This window comes from Scyliorhinus canicula, chromosome 5, assembly GCF_902713615.1.
Source record: "Scyliorhinus canicula chromosome 5, sScyCan1.1, whole genome shotgun sequence".
Classification (NCBI taxonomy): Eukaryota; Metazoa; Chordata; class Chondrichthyes; order Carcharhiniformes; family Scyliorhinidae; genus Scyliorhinus; species Scyliorhinus canicula.
In genome coordinates, this window is record NC_052150.1 from 46870264 (window position 1) to 46886213 (window position 15950).

Genomic DNA, 15950 nt, shown 5'->3' on the forward strand with positions numbered 1-15950 from the left:
TTCCTTTAATCAGTGAATTAGTGGTCGATTTTGAGAAACTGTGCTGAGATTTTAGTTGCATGACAGCAATTGGCAGGACTGGGGCACAGATCTGCAAACTACTGTAAGGGTGTGCTACATTGACACCTTCAAGTGTGGTTACCCTGTCAAGTATTCCAAACAACTAGTGAACTTCCTACTTCAAGTGTGAAGGATTATGTAACTAAAATTGCAAAGATTAAAAAGCTTATTGATCATCACTTTTATACTCGCTTGGAAAGATAGATTGAAAACAGGAAGGTCCAGAGCCAGCAACCCTTTAGAAACTGTAATTTGTGCCAGGGCTGAGAGAATACAGTGACAAATTTTGGAATTTAGCACAATATTATCCAATAGAAATTATGGATTACCCAGGGAGTGACAGTAGAAAGCATCTTACACACAATACAGGTAAATGTGCTGTTTGTATATATTTACTTAAAATTTCTACCACCAATCAACGTGAAATTTTGCAGACTATCTCTTGCATTGAAGCTTGGAATTCAGACATCAATTGATCAAGACACACCACATTTCAGGGCAACTTTTAAGTTCATGTCCAGCAACTGTAGGTGACTTCATTAGAGTGATTGCTGAGAATGTTAACTCGCAAGCAAATGTGCCAGATCCATCTCATCTTTTCCTTCAGGCCCACCCTTCACAAGCCCTGTCCGGATCTCCAGCTGTTTCCTCCTGGTGAGGCTGGCAGCACTGACTGCCTCTGCCACCAACTCCCAGGCAGCGTTCAGGAGGGTAGGCTTCAGTCTGCGGTCCGCGCTGAGGAAGAGGATGTCCCTCCACTTCTCACTGCCATGGAGCGGTGAGTCCACCTCAGATACCTGATCACAGGGGGCAGGTCTTCTCTGAGCCATCCTTGTGGCTGCAGTGAGTGTGTGTTAAGTGGAGCGCTAAAAAACAGTTCCAGCTGCTGGGCTCTTTGGCGCTAACTCCGACCCCAGCAGTTAGAATGTCCTCTGAGCCGCAAACTGCTTGGAATTTGTGGCAGCAGAGTGCTGGCTTATTAGCATGTCCTGAATTTCTCCACAAATAGTGCCCCCAGTGGGAACACAAACCACACACAATTCAGTCCCGGCGTCAACACTTAGCCTCCCAAACGGAGAATTTCGCCTCCAGTCTCCCAAATGGAAAATTCCGGCCCAGACCTTTGCGAACAACGTTTAGCCACATATTTCCAAGAACTTTCACTCTTATCCTTTGAAATAGTGAAGTTCTTTCAGTTGACAAGCGGCCACTCCTTTGCAGCAGTAGCCACATATAACTTACTCGCGAACTATTTGAATATTTTTCAACTTGGCTTTGGGAAAAAAAGGTGATTGCTGATTTAAAAAATCTAAAATCATTGGAATTTTCCAAAAGAAGTTTTCATGCAACTTTTCCCGAGGAGACAGAAGGCAGAAAATGTACAGTTGTGCTTCACATACAAATTGATCTGAATGTACAGTTGTGTTTCACATACAAATGTATCTGAAATGCTGAATTATAGTTGTTAGTACAGTGCACTAGGCCTTGCTTGAAACTTTTCTGTAGATTTAGAACAATTTCTTGAAAGTATATCAGCAGTTCCAAAACTTAAAAGAGCATTAAACACCACTTCCATTTTTGTTTTAGTAAATGTTAAATGAATTGTGTATCTTGCAGATTTAACTTTTGGTATTCGCTGTGTGCTTTGGAATTGTTGAAATTACGCACTTCTAAAAAATGATATTGGTTGATTTTATAAGTGCATTTCTGTAAAATTTATAAAATTGCAAAGATTGGACAGAATATAAAGCATAGCAAAGAATGACAAAAAGATTAATAAGTAGGGAAAAATTAGAGTACGAGGAAAAGCTAGTTGAAAATATAAACGTTTCTGTAGATATTTTAAAAAGAAAATAGTTAACAAAGTGAGCATCGATCCGATAGAAATTCAGTCTGTGGAGTTAATAGAAAATAAGGAGATGGCAGATGAATTGAACAGGTACTTTGCATTGGTCTTCACTACCGAAGGTACAAGTGACATTCCAGAAATAGTTGTAAATCAGGAAATGGAAGGGAGGGAGGAACCCGAGGAAATTACAATCACCAGGAAAGTGGTATTGATCAAATTGTTGGGCTGCCAAATCCCCGGTTCCTGATGGACTTCATCCTAGAGTCTTAAAAGTGGGTGCTGAGATTATTTATTTTAACAAAATATTTTATTGAAGCATTTGTAATTTTCACAATTTAACATGTTGGCATTTCTAAAACAACCGCGCGGGTCGACGCACAAAATACCCCCTAAAAGAACAACAAACAATATACCATGTCCCCACTCCTCCCGCCACTAAGCTGCCCCCAATCTTTGGCCACTTGAATCCCCAAATACCTAAAACTTCTCCCAACCACTTTAAAAGGTAGCTCCATCAGTCTCCTTTCTTGCCCCGTGCCCGGATCCCAAACATCTCGCTTTTTCCCATATTTAACTTATAGCCTGAAAATCGCCCAAATTCTCCTAATGCCTGTCTGTGACATAAAGCAGCAAATCGTCCGCATAGAGAGAGACCCTGTGTTCCACCCCTCCCCTTACTATACCCCACCAGGCATTCGCTGCTCTCGGGGCCATTGCTGTGGGTTCTATGGCCAGGGCAAACAGTAATGGGGAGAGCGGGCAACCCTGCCTTGTATCCTGACATAGACTAAAGTATTCCAACCAAACTCGGTTAGTTCTTACATTTGCCACCGGGGCTCGGTACAATAACCGGACCCACTCCACAAATCCCTGCCCAAACCTGCCGAAAATATCCCATAGATACTTCCACTCCAACTGGTCGAAAGCCTACTCCGCGTCCAAGGCGACTACCACCTCAGCCTCGCGTCCCTCCACTGGCATCATAATTACATAAAGAAGCCGTCTAATGTTGGATGTCAGGTGCCTGCCCTTTACAAATCCCGTCTGATCCTCCCAATTATCTCCGGGTCCTCTATTCAAGTGGCCAGGATATTTGCCAATAATTTGACATCTACATTCAAGAGGGAAATTGGCCTGTACAATCCACAGCTCTCCAGATCTTTGTCTCGCTTCAGGATGAGAGGAATTGATGCCTGTGATAATACCGGGGGAGTACTCCCAGCTCCTTGGACTCGTTGAAAGCCTTAACCAGGAGCAGCCCCAGTAACCCAGAGAACTTCTTATAAAATTCCATTGGGAATCCGTTAGGTCCCGGGGCTTTATCCGCTTGCATTGCCCCCAGTCCAACTATCACGTCCCCAAGTCCAATCTCGCCCCCCAGGGCCTCCACCAGCTCCTCTTTTACCTTCGGGAACTCTAGCCTCCCCAGGAATTGATTCATGCCCTCCTCCCCAACCGGGGGTTCCGACTCATAAAGCTGGCTATAAAATTCCTGGAGCACTTCATTCACCGCCCCCGGGTCCGTCACCATCTTTCCCCTCGTATCCTTTATTTTCCCTATTTCTCTCGCCGCCTCCTGTTTCCTCAGCTGATTCACCAGCATCCTGCTAGCATTCTCCCCATGCTCATATATTGCCCCTTTTACCCTCCTCAGCTGACCCTCCACCTTACCTGTGGAAAGGAGCCAAAACTCCATTTGAAGTCTTTGACGCTTCTTCAGGAGCTCCTCATTTGGAGACTCTGAATATCTCCTGTCCACCTGTAAGATTTCTCCTACCAGCCTGTCCAACTCCGACCGGTCAGTTTTATCCCTGTGGGCTCGAATCGCAATACATTCTCCTCTAATAACCGCTTTCAGTGCCTTCAAGACCACACCAGCCGCAATCCCTCCTGTGCCATTGATCTTTATGTACCCCCAAATGGCCTCTCTCACTCGCTCACAGATCACCTCATTCGCTAACAGCCCTGTATCTAGTCTCCACTTTGGGAGTTGGGGCATTCCCGTGCCTGCCAGTAGGTCTATCCAGTGTGGTGCGTGATCTAAAACCACAATTGCTGAGTACTCAATGGTCTCAACCCCTGCTAACAGTGTTTTATCTAGCACGAAGAAATCTGTCCTGGAGTAAGCCTTATGTACATGGGAGTAGAATGAATATTCCCAGCTCCTTGGTCTCTCAAATCTCCACGGATCTACCCCTCCCTTGCGCTCCATGAGCCCCTGCAGTTCCTTTGTCATTGCTGATAGTTTCCCCGACCTAGCACTCGACCGGACCAATCTCGGGTCCAGGACCATATTAAAGTCATCACCCATGATCTGCCGGTGCAAGTCAAGGTCTGGGATCTTTCCCAGCATCTTCCTGACAAATGCAACATTATCCCAGTTTGGGGCATATATATTTACCAGCACCACTGCCATTCTCTCTAGCTTCCCGCTAACCATAACAAATCTGCCTCCCGGGTTTGCCTCTATCTTCCCCATCTCGAATGTCACCCTTTTGTTAATCAGGGTAGCCACCCCCCTTGTTTTAAAGTCCAGTCCTGAATGAAACACTTGCCCTACCCATCCCTTCTTTAATCCAATTTGGTCACCCAGCTTCAGATGCGTCTCCTGTAACATGGCCACGTCCGCTTTTAACTGTCTCAGGTGTGCGAACACACGGGCTCTCTTAACCGGCCCATACACTCCACGACCATTCCACGTAACCAGTGTGCCCCCTCCCCTGTCGATCAGCCATGACCTTTCTTAGGCCAGCTCCTAGCCAGTGTTCCGCACCTCACTTGATCCGCCCCTTGGAGGCGACCACCATCTGATCTCCATCTCCAGTATCCTTGCTGTCCCTTACCCGTCAGCAGTACTCCCTTCCCACCCCCACCCTCCCCCCCACTTTGCCTTTCCTTAGCTCTCCCCCCACTTTGCTCCTGTGAACTAGCTAACCAGTTAGCCCATCAGCTCCCACCCTCTAGTGTCAAAAAATCTGCCATCTGCCAGATTCCATCCCCCCTAAACATAACACAAGCATTCAACACAATAACAACAATCCCCAAAATCAAACACACCATCCCCCAAAGCACAGGCAACAGGGTCCCACCCCTCCCCCATTAACCGATTTTTATCAATCCCATCACCTTCAAACAGAATCAAACACAACAGAAGAAGCTTAAAGCAGCTTAAGCAAAATTATGCATGCAAGAATCAACCACCTTTCTTACAAAAAAGAAAACCCCCGTCGCAACTCAAAAGTTTTTTCCTTTGTAACCCAGTACATACTCAAAATCAAATTACACAAGAAAGAAAGAAAAACCCTTTTCTTCCCGAACATCACGACCTAACTCATAGAGTTAGAAAGACTGAAATTTTAAATGAGACAAAACAAAACACAAACTATTTTCTCTTCCCCCCCCCACACTTTATCCCTTCCCCAAAATCCACCACAGTTTTAATTCAAAAGTCCTTACGGCAGATTATTGTCCTTCATAAAACTAGCCAACTCCGCCGGAGAGTTGAAGTACAGCTCCCGGTTCTCGTAGGTCACCCAAAGACGAGCCGGATATAGCAGTCCAAATTTAATGTCTTTCGCAAACAGGGCTGCCTTAACTTTGTTGAAACTTGCCATCCCCTTTGCGAGTTGTTGTCCCCAATCTTGGTGCACCCGGATGTCTGATTCTTCCCATGTGTACCGTTTTTCTGCCTGGCCCACTTCATGATACGCTCCTTGTCGAGGAATCTATGTAGCCTCACCACTATGGCCGTTGGTGATCATGACCCTAGGGCTTACATACGAGCACCCTATGTGCCCAGTCCACTTCAAGAGCTTGTCAAACACATCGGCCCCGACCATCTCCTGTAACATCTTCCCCACATATGTACCAGGATCTGATCCCTCCTTTCCCTCTGACAGCCCGACAATTCGGATATTTTGCCTGTGAGACCGGTTCTCCAAGTCTTCTACTTTATCCAGCAGTCGCTTCTGGTTGTCCTGTAGTGTGCTAATTTCCAAAGCCATTGCAGTGGACTCCTCCTCTCGTTCAATCACTTGTTCCTGCAACTTTTGCATCTCCTGTCCCTCGGTCGTCATTTTCTCCTCCACCCGGTCAACCACCTTAATCGAGGCTATCGCCTGGGTCATGTCTTCTGCACACTCCTTACGATGCCGGCCAAACTTCTCATCCAGGTATTCGACCCATTGCTCCATCGACCAGTGAGCTGGCGTGGTCGAGCTTTGTCTCGTTACCATTGAGCTTGATGACCTCTGAGCCTTGCTTTCACTCATCTTTTGGTTTCTTCTTTTTTGACTCTTATTTGGACACGATTCCATAAATCGAGGGTCACCTCCTTTTCCTCTTCCTTCGATCAACTTATGTTGAGAAATTTCCTGAAAAATCCGGCTAAAAACGATTAAAAAACCATTACGGGCGAGATCTGCTGAATGTGCGACCTTTCACTCTATTGTCGCCACCGGAAGTCCTCCATTGTCGCCACCGGAAGTGGCTGGTGAGATAATTGATGTGCTAGTTTTAATTTTCTAGAAGTCCTTAGATTCCGGTAAGGTTTTATTAGATTGGAAAATAACAATGTAACTCCTTTATTCGAAAGGAGAGGGAGATAGAAAGCAGGAACAACAGGCCAGGTAGCTTAAAATCTGTCATAGGGAAAATGTTAGAAGTTATTATTAAAGATGTTATAGTAGAGCACTTAGGTGGAGTCATTATTGTTTTGTGAAGGAGCAATCATATGTGACCAATTTATTGGAGCTCTTTGAAGGCGTCACATGTGCTGTGGATAATGGGGAACTGGTGGATGTTCTGTACTTGGATTTCCAGAAGGAATTTGATAAGGTGTCATATCAAAATTATTGTGGAAAATAAACACTTATAGTGTAAAGAGTAACATATTGGCATAGTTACAAAATTAACTAGCTAACAGTTAAGAGTTGGCATAAGTGGGTCTTTGTCAGATTGGCAGGATTCAATGAGTGGTATGCCACACGGATCAGTGCTAGGGCCTAAACTTTTTACAATTCATATGTGACGAGATCGAAGATAGGGTTGCTCAGTCTGCTGATGACACAAAGATTGGTAGGAAAGTACATTGTGAAAAGGATGCAAGGAGGCTACAAAGGGTCAGTGGTTAAGTGGCAAAGATCCGGCAAATGGAGATTAATGTGGGAAATGTGAAATCGTCCATTTTGGCAGAAAGAATAAAAACAAAGTATATTCTCTAAGTGGTGAGAGATTGCAGAGCTCTGAGATACAGAGGGGTTTGGGGATCTAGTACTTGAATCAAAAGGCTAGTTAGTACACAGGTACAGAAACTAATTAGGAAAGCTAATAGCATGTCATAATTTATTGCAAGGGGAATTGATTACAATACTCCTTGTTACTTTTATTTTTTCAGCCCAAAGTTAATGACCTCATACTTTCTAACATTTAACTCCATTTGCCAGTTTTGCTCACTCAATTTATTAATGTCCCATTACAACTTTCCACTCCCATCTACATTATATGCTGTGTAATGTAACTTTAAAAATATATATATTTTTATTCTCCTTTTTCACATTTTTTCCCACATTTACACCCAACACTAAACAATAATCAGTAACGAATGCAATGTCAATCCCCATATCAATAATAACATTTCCATCCTCCCACCAAACCCCCAAAGATTAGCCCGCATGTTAACATAAACAAATGACAAAAAGGAATCAGGAATCACCCATAGTCACCATTTACACATACAGTTCCCCTCCGCTCAACTCTCCCAACCCTGCCCCCCCACCATGTTCAATGTAATCCAATTCTCAAAAGTGCATAATGAATAATGCCCGTGAATTGTAGAACCTCTCCATCTTTCCCCTCAGTTCAAATGTAACCATCTCAAGAGTCAAGAATTCCAGCAGGTCCCCCCGCCATGCCAGGGCACAGGTTGATCTCCTTCCCAACAGGAACTGCCTTCGGGCGATCAACGAGGCGAAGGCTACATCTGCCCCCGCTCCCTTTTCCAACCTTGGCTGGACCGACACTTCAAATATGTACTCCCGAGGTCCTGGGCCCAGTTTCACGTGCATCACTTTAGAGATTACCCTAACAACCTCCTTCCAATAATCCTCCAGCTTTGGACAGGACCAAAACATATGAACTTGGTTTGCGGGGCACTCCCCCATACCGTTCACAGACATCTTCTACCCCCTCAAAGAGCCGGCTCTTCCTCGCCTTTGTGAGGTGTGCTCTATATACCACCTTCAGCTGTATCAGTCCCAACCACACGCACAAGGTGGCGGTGTTCACTCTCCGGAGCACCTCACACCAGAATTCCTCCTCCATACCTTCTCCCAACTCTTCCTTCCACTTTGCCTTCTTCCCTTCCAGTGGTGCCTTCTCCTCTTCCAAAATAGCCCATAAACCGCCGACAATTCCCCCTTCTCCAGTCCCACTGTCGTCAGCACCTCCTCCAGCAACATGGAGGCCGGATCTACCAGGAAGCTCTGTACCTCCTTTCTGGCAAAGTCTCAAACTTGCATGAATCTAAATATTTCCCCCTGCTCCAGCCCGTACTTCGCCCCAGCTCCTTCAATCCTGCAAACCGACCCCCAAGAAACAAATCTGTTTGTGTCCTATTTCCTTTCTCCTCCCATCTCCGAAAATTCTGTATAATCTAACTTGGGACGGATTTTTACTCTAGTGTCGGGAGTGCAGAGTCAGGAAAAGTCCCAACTCCCTGAACACAGCTCCGGAGGAAACTTTGGACTTTTATTCCAGGGAGAGCAGGGGTTTGTGCCAAAGGCAGAAAGAATTTGAGGCATCCACAAAGGTTGCTGGGTGCTGGTTAAAAGGCCCGCTTTGGTGTTCTGGGACTTGGTCCCAGTTACAATAACAACAAAACAAAAAAATAGCCCTTTAGCCCTTACAATCCCACGTACACCCATGCCCCATCCCTGCCAACTCATGCCCCTAGCCCACCTCCCATGGCCCCCATACCCTCCATGCCAATCTGTGCTTCTCTGCCCACCTCCAATGGCCCTTTATACTACCAACTCCATTGTACCTATACTATCTATAATGGGTCTGGGTATCCGAGTGCGTGAATTACAAAAAGCTAGTGTACAGGTACAACAAGCAATTGGGAAAGATAATATTTACTGCAAGGGAATTGATTACACTACTCTATTTTACTTTATTTTTCTTCAGTCCAAACTGAATGATCCAACATTGAACTCCATTTGTCACAGTTTTGCCCACTCAATTTATTAATGTCCCAATTTATTAATGCTCCTCTAGCTGCACCCACAGCCCTTATACCTTTGATGCTAATCATTTTCAATCAACCCTATGGCCCTTTGTAGTCCTTATGCTAAATTACTGCCAACCCATGCGCCCCCCCGCATCCTTTCCATTACACCAGTGATGGGCAACCTAGGATAGCGAGCGACTTGCATGAGTGGCCCTCCTTCATCTCAGTGGGCCGCAAGATTGAAATCAGTCTTGTTCACTAACTATGACCCCATGAATAAGATTAAATACATTTGCACGCCAAATATTTCATAACGAGTTAAAGAAAATGCTTAATCGTTTATATATTAATAGAACTATCATTAACTTCAAATGATAATAGCAAAATATATATTTACACTTTGGACGCAGAGGGAACACACAGTGCTGTATTCTCTGCCCTGCCACGCTACATTTCAGGCTCAACACGCCAGCGGAATGCTCCGTTATGCAGGCCAGTCACTGGTGTTTCCCATTGTGGGGCATCCCCACGCCGTCGAGAAACCCCCGGGCTGCCGGCAAAACGGAGCATCACGCCGGCGGAGAATCCAGCCCGGGGTTATCACAGTCAATGTTGTGCACAATTGGCACACAACTCACTTCACTTGCCCTTGCTTATGTGTGTACCACTTCAGTTATATCTGTAAGAAAAAAACTATGTAGACGGAAATCAGCAGAATGGGCGACAGACCATAGGTTTCCCAACACTGCTTTACACCCTCCATGCTAAATCACCAAGTATCCACCATGAGCAGAACTCAGGAGCCATGATGAGATTAAATAAAATGAAGCTCCAAGTGTCTATTGCAGACTACACTAAATTTGTCTGATAACATCAGAATCACTTCAAGTAATCCCAAAAACAAATATTTCCTTCAAGTACTTAATTCCTTATGAAAACATACATTTGTATTCATAGCCCCACATCAAAGACAACCAATCTCTTAATAGCCACTTAGAGCTGACAATCAAACTGTGAACTTACAGCCCCCCATCAAGCAACACTGATCCTCATTTCAACAAAGTTTAAAGGGCTTGAGGATTTAAATGACCTGAGAGTTCCACAGAACTTATCCACTTTCCAGGCACATTCATCTCTACTCAATTCCATAAGAGGCACCTGACCTCTCCAAAAAGGGCACCTGACCTCTCCCAAACGGGCAAATAACTCCGACAACTTCTGAACTTTTCTTCAAATCTTTAAAGCGTTTTGCAAATCCCAGTAATGGAAAATGATTTGTTTGAAGGCCGCTGTTCTTTTAAATGTACAGCTGCTCCAGGAGTACAACCATCCCCATTCCCCACAGGCACAAATGGTGGGTGCCAGGTTCAGTGATAGGACTTCTGAGATTGGGAATCTGGTGCCATTTTGCCTAAAGTGTGGAGCCCTTGCGACTCTACAAAAATTCACACCTGAAGTGGGACGCCATAGAACATAGAACAGTAAAGGCCCTTCAGCCCTCGATGTTGTGTTGACCATTTATCATAATCTAAGATCAACCTAACCTTCACCCCTTCAATTTACTGCTGTCCATGTGCTTGTCTAAGAGTCGCTTAAATGTCCCTAATGATTCTGACTCCACTACCTCAGCTGGCAATGCATTCCACACACCCACCACTTTCTGTGTAAAGAACCTACCTCTGACATCTCCCCTATACCTTCCTCCAATCACCTTAAAATTATGTTCCCTCGTGACAGCCATTTCCACCCTGGGGAAATATCTCTGGCTATCCACTCTATCCATGCCTCTCATCACCTTGTACACCTCTATCAAGTCACCTCTCTGCCTTCTTCACTGCAGTGAGAAAAGTCCTAGCTCCCTCAACCTTTCTTCATAAGACATGCCCTCCAGTCCAGGCAGCATCCTGGTAAATCTCCTCTGTACATTCTCCAAAGCATCCACATCCTTCCTCTAATGACGCAACCAGAACTGGACACAATATTCCAAGTGTGGTCTGACTTAGAGTTTTATAAAGCTGCAGCAAAACCTCACGGCTCTTAAACTCAATCCCCCTGTTAATGAAAGCCAACACACCATGCGCCTTCTTGACAACCCTATCAATCTGGGTGGCAACTTTAAGGGATCTATGTACGTGGACCCTAAGATCCCTCTGTTCCTCCACACTTCCAAGAATCCTGCCTTTAACCCTGTATTCAGCATTCAAATTCGACCTTCCAAAATGAATCACTCCACATTTATCAAGGTTGAACTCTATCTGCCACTTCTCAGCTCAGCTCTACATCCTGTCAATGTCCTGTTGTAACCTGCAACAACCATCAACACTGTCTACAACTCCCCCAACCTTTGTGTCATCTGCAAACTTATGAACCCACCCTTCCACTTCCTCATCCAAGTCATTTATAAAAACCACAAAGAGCAGAGGTCCCAGAACAGATCCTTGCGGGACACCACTGGTCACCGACCTCCAGACGGAATACTTTCCATCTACTACCACTCGCCGTCTTCTTTCCGCCAGCCAATTCTGTATCCAGACAGCCAAATTTCCCTGTATCCCATGCGAACCGTATCAAATTATTTACCAAAATCCATATACACCACATCCACTGCCCGACCTTCATCACTGTGTCTCGTCGCATCCTCAAAAAATTCAATGAGGCTTGTGAGACATGACCTGCCCCTCACAAAGCCATGCTGACTATCTTTAATCAAACTATCTTTTTCTATATAATCATAAATCCTATCTCTCAGAATCCTTTCCAATATTTTGCTCACCACAGACGCAAGACTGATGAGTCTGTAATTCCCACGGATTTCCCTATTCCCTTTCATGAATAAGGAAAGAACATTCGCCTCCCTCCAATCATCCGGTACTACTCCATGGAGAGTGAGGACGCAAAGATCATCGCCAACGGTGCAACAATCTCCTCCCTCGCTTCCCGCAGTAACCTTGGGTATATCCCATCAGGCCCAGGGGACTTATCTATCCTGATGCTTTTCAAATTTTCAGCACATCCTCCTTCTTAATATCAACCTGTTTGAGTCTATTAACCTGATTCACACTGTTCTCATGGGCAACAAGGTCCCTCTCTCTAGTGAATACTGAAGCAAAGTATTCATTTAAAGCCTCCCCCATCTCTTCAGACTCTCAGCACAAGTTCCCTCCAATATCCCTGATCGGTCCTACTCTCACTCTGATCATCCTCATCTTTCTCACAAGTGTAGAACGCCTTGGGGTTTCCCCTTATCCTTCCTGCCAGGGCTTTTTCATGCCCCCTTCTAGCTCTCCTCAGTCCATTTTTTTATTCCTTCCTGGTTACCTTGTAACCCTTTAGAGCCGAGTCAGATCCTTGCTTCCTCAACCTTACGCAAGCTTCATTCTTCCTCTTGACTAGAAGCTCCACTTCTCTTGTCATCCAAGGCACCTTCACCTTACCATTCCTGTCTTGTCTCAGTGGAACAAAACTATTCAGCACTCGTAGCAAGTGCTCCTTAAACAATCCCCACATTACTGTTGTGCATTTCCCCAAGAACAATTGTTCCCACTTTATGCTCCTCAGCTCCTGTCTAATAGCAGTATAATTTCCTCTCTCCCCAATTAAATACATTCCCATACTGTGTGTTCCTATCCCTCTCCATGACTATGGTAAAGGTCAAGGAGTTGTGGTCACTGTAATTGTCTCCCACCCAGGCATCTGACACCTGGCACGGTTCGTTGCCGAGCACCAAGCCCAATATGGCCTCCCCCCTAGTCAGCCTATCTACATCTTGAGTCAGGAATCCTTCCTGTACACACCTGACAAAATCTGCTCCATCCAAACCATTTGCACTAAAGAGGTTCCAGTCAATATTAGTGGTTGAAGTCACTCATGACAACAACTCTGTTACTTCTGCACTTTTCCAAGATCTGCCGCCCAATCTGTTCCTCTATCTCTCTGCTGCTATTGGGGGGTCTATAGAAAACTCCCAATAAAGTGACTGCTCCTTTCTTGTTTCTGACTTCCACCCATACTGATTCAGTAGACAAACCCTCCTCAACTACCTCCTTTTCTGCAGCTGTGGTGCACTCCCTAATTAACAGTGCCACTCCCCCTCCTGTTTTACCTCCCTCCCTATTCAGATTTAGAACAGTACAGCACAGAACAGGCCCTTCGGCCCTCAATGTTGTGCCGAGCAATGATCACCCTACTCAAACTCACATACCCACCCTATACCCGTAACCCAACAACTCCCCCTTAACCTTATTTTTTAGGACACTACGGGCAATTTAGCATGGCCAATCCACCTAACCCGCACATCTTTGGACTGTGGGAGGAAACCGGAGCACCCGGAGGAAACCCACGCACACACGGGGAGGACGTGCAGACTCCGCACAGACAGTGACCCAGCCGGGAACCGAACCTGGGACCCTGGAGCTGTGAAGCATTGATGCTAACCATTATGCTACCGTGCTGCCCCTATTCTTCTGAAAACATCTTAACCCCGGAACATCTAACAACCAGGAGGGAGTGATGGGCAAGCTAATGGGGCTAAAGGTAGACAAGTCTCCTGGCCCTGATGGAATGCATCCCAGAGTGCTAAAAGAGATGGCTAGGGAAATTGCAGATGCACTAGTGATAATTTACCGAAATTCACTAGACTCTGGGGTGGTCCCGGTGGATTGGAAATTAGCAAACGTGACGCCACTGTTTAAAAAAGGAGGTAGGCAGAAAGCAGGAAATTATAGGCCAGTGAGCTTAACTTCGGTAGTAGGGAAGATGCTGGAATCTATCATCAAGGAAGAAATTGCGAGGCATCTGGATAGAAATTGTCCAATTGGGCAGACGCAGCATGGGTTCGTAAAGGGCAGGTCATGCCTAACTAATTTAGTGGAATTTTTTGAGGACATTACCAGTGCAGTAGATAACGGGGAGCCGATGGATGTGGTATATCTGGATTTCCAGAAAGCCTTTGACAAGGTCCCACACAAAAGGTTGCTGCATAAGATAAAGATGCATGGCATTGAGGGTAAAGTAGTAGCATGGATAGAGGATTGGTTAATTAATAGAAAGCAAAGAGTTGGGATTAATGGGTGTTTCTCTGGTTGGCAATCAGTAGCTAGTGGTGTCCCTCAGGGATCCGTGTTGGGCCACAATTGTTCACAATTTACATAGATGATTTGGAGTTGGGGACCAAGGGCAATGTGTCCAAGTTTGCAGATGACACTAAGATGAGTGGTAAAGCGAAAAGTGCAGAGGATACTGGAAGTCTGCAGAGGGATTTGGATAGGTTAAGGGAATGGGCTAGGGTCTGGCAGATGGAATACAATGTTGACATGTGAGGTTATCCATTTTGGTAGGAATAACAGCAAACGGGATTATTATTTAAACGATAAAATATTAAAGCATGCCGCTGTTCAGAGAGACTTGGGTGTGCTAGTGCATGAGTCACAGAAGATTGGTTTACAAGTGCAACAGGTGATTAAGAAGGCAAGTGGAATTTTGTCCTTCATTGCTAGAGGGATGGAGTTTAAGACTAGGGAGGTTATGTTGCAATTGTATAAGGTGTTAGTGCGGCCACACCTGGAGTATTGTGTTCAGTTTTGGTCTCCTTACTTGAGAAAGGACATACTGGCGCTGGAGGGTGTGCAGAGGAGATTCACTAGGTTAATCCCAGAGCTGAAGGGGTTGGATTATGAGGAGAGGTTGAGTAGACTGGGACTGTACTCGTTGGAATTTAGAAGGATGAGGGGGGATCTTATAGAAACATTTAAAATTATGAAGGGAATAGATAGGATAGATGCGGGCAGGTTGTTTCCACTGGCGGGTGACAGCAGAACTAGGGGACATAGCCTCAAAATAAGGGGAAGTAGATTTAGGACTGAGTTTAGGAGGAACTTCTTCACCCAAAGGGTTGTGAATCTATGGAATTCCTTGCCCAGTGAAGCAGTTGAGGCTCCTTCATTACATGTTTTTAAGGTAAAGATAGATAGTTTTTTGAAGAATAAAGGGATTAAGGGTTATGGTGTTATATAGAGAAATACAGCACAGAACAGGCCCTTCGGCCCACGATGTTGCGCCGAACTTTTGTCCTAGGTTAATCATAGAATTTTGGACAATTTTTCATGGCCAATCCAACCAACCTGCACATCTTTGGACTGTGGGAGGAAACCGGAGTACCCGGAGGAAACCCACGCAGTCACGGGGAGGATGTGCAGACTCCACACAGACAGTGACCCAAGTCGAAATCGAACTTGGGACCCTGGAGCTGTGAAGCAATTGTGCTATCCACAATGCTACCGTGCTGCCCTTAAGAAGTTAACCTACACCAATCTTCGTATCATCTGCAAATTTACTGACCCACCCTTCAACTCCCTCATCCAAGTCGTTAATGAAAATCACAAACAGCAGAGGACCCAGAACTGATCCCTGCGGTACGCCACTGATAACTGGGCTCCAGGCTGAATATTTGCCATCCACCACAACTCTCTGTCTTCTATCGGTTAGCCAGTTTGTTATCCAACTGGCCAAATTTCCCACTATCCCATGCCTCCTTACTTTCTGCATAAGCCTACCATGGGGAACCTTATCAAATGCCTTACTAAAATCCATGTACACTACATCCACTGCTTTACCTTCATCCACATGCTTGGTCACCTCCTCAAAGAATTCAATAAGACTTGTAAGGCAAGACCTACCCCTCACAAATCCGTGCTGACTATCCCTAATCAAGCAATGCCTTTCCAGATGCTCAGAAATCCTATCCCTCAGTACCCTTTCCATTACTTTGCCTACCACCGAAGTAAGACTAACTGGCCTGTAATTCCCAGGGTTATC

General features: G+C 45.3%; 1 protein-coding gene across 1 annotated transcript in view; it reads right to left on the reverse strand.

The window, feature by feature from the left end:
• cap2 (cyclase associated actin cytoskeleton regulatory protein 2) overlaps positions 1-15950 on the reverse strand; it is a 323980-nt gene that overhangs the window by 160490 nt on the left and 147540 nt on the right. The gene's annotated exons all lie outside the window — the stretch shown is intronic.